Here is a 5629-nt window from a genome sequence, read left to right as displayed (position 1 = left end):
TTTAATTAAAAAAAAGCAGCTGAATCTCAAAAAACAGTACACTGGCATTTTAATTTGCTCTATTTCCATCCCCTTCTTCTTAGCTCTGTGCTACCTTGAAAGCAAATGGCCTCACAACTAGAGTAACTGAAAATTAGCAGTCTAGCAGCCACTGCAGGTGGCAGGACAGCTTTGGACCTCCCCAAATCCTCAGTGCAAGAGAATTATCACTATTTGTCCTGAATGGAAGCTCCCTGAAAAGCTCAATTCTCAAGATTTGTTTTCATTTGGGCTGATTCAGAGTTAGCTCTGTGAAAGTAACCCTATTTCAAGGACATTTGTTAAAAAAAAAAATCTCTGGCTATTGTTTAACACCGTAACAGCCCGAGGCAGCAATACCTATGGGGGCTAACAAGAGGCTGATTGAAAAATACAAAAGGAGAAACAAGATGCCCATAGGGAACTTTGAAAAGATCCAATATATTCATGAGAATCTAGAAGGACATGTGCATGTGCAGGGCTGTGTGTATGCTCTGAAAAGACCTTAGAAGACCCTGACCTCTGGCTGACCTTGAAGCTCTGTGCAATCAGGAAGTAAAGGCTAAAGCAGAGTTTTAACTGACTGCTGGAGCACTGAAGATGTGCCCTAACATGCAGAGAGAGAGCCCTTCAGCAAAGGCTGGCAAACTTAATGTTTCAAGGCATTAAAAGGAAACCTCTGTTTAATCATTAAGTGACCATTAAGCTAATCATGCAGAGACTTCAGTAGCCATAAGAAAACAAATAAAGACCTTACAGAATTAGTCCAGGACAGGCACTCAGTAAATATACACAGCAACAGCAGCAACAACAGCAACAACAACAGAGCAATAACAACAAACCTGAGGGAGTGAGAAATATGCTTCCTAGAACTGCCATATTATAATCTTTTAAATACTCAGCTTTAACAAGAAAAAGGCACATAAAGAAAAAGGAAAGTATAGCCTACATACAGGAAAACAGAAACAATATAAATTGTCTCTTTGGAATTTTAAATGTTGGACTTGCTAGAGAAAACTTTAAATCACCTATAATAAATATATTCAAAGAACAAAAGAAACCAAGTCCAAAGACTTCAGTGAAAGTGTGAGAATGATGCCTAACTAGATATAGAATATCAATAAAGAATTGAAATCATTAAAAAATAGGAATTATAATGTTGAAAAGTATAATAGGCAAAACAAAAATTTACTAGAAGCAGATTTGAACTAGCAGAAGAAAGAATCAGGAAACTTGAAGAGATTATCCAGTCTAAGGAACAGAACAATAACAACAAAAAAGAAAAATAAACAGAGCCTCAGCGACCTGGTGGGACCCCATCAAATGTACCAACATGTGCATGATGAAAGTCTCAGAAGGAGAAGAGGAAGAAAATGGGCCAGAAAGTGTATTTAAAGAAATAATGCCTGAAAATTTTCTAAATTTGTTGAATAATATTAATATTCATATCCAAGAAGCATAAACTAGAAAAAAATCCAAAGAGAGCCATACCCTGACTCATTATAGTCAAACCGTTGAATGTTTGAAGAAAACTGAAGTAAAATAATAATGAAAGCAGTAAGATAAAAGTACTTATGTTGTCTACTCTTTAGAAATCATGAAGTAGGATGACATTCAATTTTCTAAAAGGAAAGATCATTAACCATATCCAGCAAAATTATTCTTCAAAAAAGGAAGAGAGATTTACACATCCCTACATACAGAAATACTGAGCTAAATCATTGCTAGCAAACCTGCCTTACAAGAAATACCAAAGGAGTCCTTCATTCTGAAATGAAAAAACACTAGATAGTAACTCAAATTCACATGAAAAAGTAAAGAACACTGATAAAGGTAACTACATATGTAATTGGGAAAAAGAATACAAATGTATTTTGTTTCTTTTCTTTTATCATATTTAAAAGTAACTACATAAAGCAATAATTATAAAACTGTGTTGGTGAACTTATAATTAAGATGAAATTTGAATAACAATAGTACAAAAGAAGGGGAGGAAATTGGGCTATATTGGAGCACAAGTTTTATTTACTATTGAAATTAATTCCAACTAGATTGTTTTAAGTTAAGATGTTACTTGTAATCTCTAGGGTAACTATGAAGACAATAGTTTAAAAATTATGTAAAAGAAAGAATAAGGGAACAACTGAAAAAAATTTTCTTTTTCAGTTTTCAATTCGATGCATGTAAAAATTCTAGAGAGCAACATGAAGTACTACCCTGACAACAATTGCAAAACAAAAAAAATCAAACCACCAGACTTCAAAATAAATACTGTTTAAATGGTAGTAGTTGGTTTACTATTTGATTGAAGCACTGATTCAAGAATACCCACGAATTAAAACAAAGTGTTAGACAATATAAAATTCACCCAGAATATCTCTGTTGCTCACAAAATGCTTGGGATAGACAAGAAACCAGAACATAGAGTATATTCAGTGGGAATAAGCTCTAGATAGCAACACAAGACCATGGAAGTGGGCATTACAAAGGAACACTCCATTTGTTTTCAGCCATGCCATTGAATTCATGCTTCTAACTATTCTAATAAAGTTAGCTGTCCTAAAATTGAAAACAGGAAGGAATACCGGAAATAAAATCCTAACAAGTAAGCAACTTCTAGTGGTCTATCATTAATTCTAGTTGATTATTTTAAGAATTATTCTAATTCTTATTTACGAAGCAATTAAATGAAATTCAAAGTTAAGAAATTGAAATAGAGACTTGAAGTGACTGAATTTTAGGGGAGTCTTAAGATTGTCTTACAATTATTAATAAAAAATAGACGACTTGACTAATAAAGTGAGTCTGGTTGCATCCTAACATTTAAAACACATGTAGGACTGTGAGCATGCGTGCAAGCACGCATGCACACACACAGATCCCAGCACGTAATCCCAATATGACACTGGTCTATGCAGACCACAAGATGAGATTGAGTGCTCACCCACTGAGTTATGTACGTGGCTCTTTGTAATGTTTTAGCCTTTTGCTTCCTTTATTGTCTTTACATTACAGCTTCATACGCTTCTCAATGACATTGTCTTTCACCATTGTTTGCAAAGATTTAGTCTTTTTCTAAATTTAAGAGGAATTAAACATTCATTTTACAACATAAATGTTCAAAGAAAAAATTTTTTTAAGTATTATTTGTATGACATTTTATAATTATGGAGATTTGTTCCATTATTATTAAATTTGAATTTCACATTTTTCTCATTAGGAAAGCTGGGTAGGTATCTCTAATTTGGTTTTTAGAAATTCAGAGCCACACAATAAATGGATTGCCAAGACTTAATCTAACACTGGAGGTTTTGTTTTTTGTTTTTAAATTCTGTGTGCTTACAATCTGGGGACATTTTAAAGAGTTTTTAAAGAAAATTTACTTTACGTTAAGCTGTATTTTAATTTTTGTCTATTTGTAGTAAATAAACACAAAATATTGAATAAATCTCTAGGACACATCTGTTTCCTGTCCATTGTGCACACCATGTTAGAGGCTTTTGGAATTAAAAGTGGCATTTGAAAACCTCAAGAAATGACAATAGCACCAGTGATGATGTTTTTCGGCTCTCACTGTTAATGTGGGAACTGATTATCTCAAAAGCTTTTATAAAAGAAAGCAAACCTTGGAATATATTCATTTAGGAAATAAACCTTGAAATGATATGGTTCTCAATAGCAATAAATGAGTTTCAAGAAAGAATTCAGAGATTTTTAAAAAATACTGACAGTTCTTAAGTACTTACCCAAGTTGTTTTTGTTAATTTTATGATGCTGTTATAAGTTGATGTTGGCATGTGTGTAAAATGTATTATTCTGTATTTTAAGTAACACAGGTGGTTGAAGCGCCTTAATGTATTTTCTACCTAAGTAGGTGCACAGCTTTTAAGTAAGTTTATATTTTGGTCAAGTTATTAACTTTTGACTTGGAAGAAAATTTATTGAAGTTTGCCCTTTGTTCTTAATTTGCTAAATTAAGAAATCTTAGTTTAAAATCTTAAAACTCTAAATGAAGGATTTGAGAATTAGAATTATTTTGATGAGAAGATATATTCAACTTTATTTTACTTGACATGGAATCTATTTATTATTTAAACACACATCAGACATCAAGAACTAAAAAAATTGTACTAAGGCAGAGAAATTTCCTCTATCTCCTTTCCTCTCCCTTCCTTCTCTTTATCTCTTCTTTCAAGGGAAAGTTTCTGCAGTTTTTATTAAATTTCCTGTAGAAATCAAAGTCCCCTCACTAAGAATGAGGCCTCTCTAGTGACATACATCAATGTATGTGTCTATGTATACATGTATTTGCCTCCTAATCTGTCAGCCATGACTCAGAAGATAATAGAAAATGCAACCAGCTGGGAGTTCAAATAGAATTCAATAAAGGGGCTCTTTACAGAGATATGTATTTAGGGCTGGAGAAACCAGCAAAGCATATTGAGTCTCAAACTACTCTCACCCTTAGGCCTCCAGGTACAAAGAAAGGAGATGGCACTACCAGTGAAAGTTGGAGTCTTGGAGCGGGGAGGGAGAGGGTGTCCAATAGAAATTGTCCTTGTAGAAGGAGGAAGCAGCCAGTGAGATGAGTGTGGGGTAGGGTGAGAGGGAGTCAGAAAAGGCAACAGCAAACAGGTACCTTATCCCTTCTTCTGCTTTTCAAAAGCCTGCCAAAGGATCCTACTGGCCTAACCCTCCAGTGGGCATGGGGACCTGTGTGATGCCATTTACAGGGATCAGTCTCCCTGAAATATAGAGCAGAGTAGAAAAGGGCAGAGAATGGATCTGGGGGAGGGAGGGGGTCAAGGAGAGCAATGGCAAATAACCAACCCCATATCCAGTGCTTCATTTTCTTAGCCTGGCTGTTTGACTTGCTCAGAGAATTGACCTCTCATAGTGTACGTACATAAGTGAGCATTCCTTCTCAAAAGCCTTGGATGACGCTTTCATTAGTGGGGCCACCTGACTAAAGCAGGCAATATTCCCCTCTATCCCTGTTCTCAGCCCCTAAACTCCATATTATTGGTGGTGGTACTTGTGGGTAAGGAGTGTTTTCTAACAGGTCCCTCTAATTTTAGGCTCTCCAAGTTCAAGTTAATTTACAAGGATAGATCAATCAAAGTCAGGGCCACAGACTTAGGAACGAGTTCCTGAGTGTTCTTACACTAATAGCAGCAGTTCCTCAGAGGAGCCCAGGGACTCTGTGCTAAAAAACACTGGCATGCAGGTTCTGCTTAGACAGAAACTCACCAAACTAGAGGGGCCCTTGGTCAAAACTCTGAAATACTATGTTTCTATAAAATGAAAATGTTTTGAAACCGAATTTGATATTCAATCTTAATTAACATTGGAGGCCAAGACCACGTACACGGCTCACTATGGTAAAAAAATATATTTGAAATCGTTTTCCTGTGTTACATTTGTGTGCATCTCCGCTTCTCATTTTAGGAAAAAAACTGCTTGCCAAAAGGCACTGGAATCATCTTTAAAAAACGCATATGTTTGATATCACATAAATATGAACTAATATGATTAAATATTATTGAACAATATTAATGAATCTTATTTTCCCATATTTTGAAGGTTGTTTAAATTTACCTCTCTAGCAGGT

General features: G+C 34.9%; 1 long non-coding RNA gene across 2 annotated transcripts in view; it reads left to right on the top strand.

The window, feature by feature from the left end:
• LOC112480210 overlaps positions 1 to 3098 on the top strand; it is a 10354-nt gene extending 7256 nt beyond the window's left edge. For both annotated transcript variants that reach the window (XR_003046520.1, XR_003046519.1), the window contains exon 4: positions 84 to 3098. This is a non-coding gene — a long non-coding RNA (uncharacterized LOC112480210). The remainder of the gene's footprint in view (positions 1 to 83) is intronic.
• Positions 3099 to 5629: the final 2531 nt, after the last annotated feature.

This window comes from Pteropus alecto, unplaced genomic scaffold, assembly GCF_000325575.1.
Source record: "Pteropus alecto unplaced genomic scaffold, ASM32557v1 scaffold73, whole genome shotgun sequence".
Classification (NCBI taxonomy): Eukaryota; Metazoa; Chordata; class Mammalia; order Chiroptera; family Pteropodidae; genus Pteropus; species Pteropus alecto.
The sequence above is the reverse complement of the archived record's forward strand: the minus strand, read 5'-3'. Positions and strand labels throughout refer to the sequence as shown.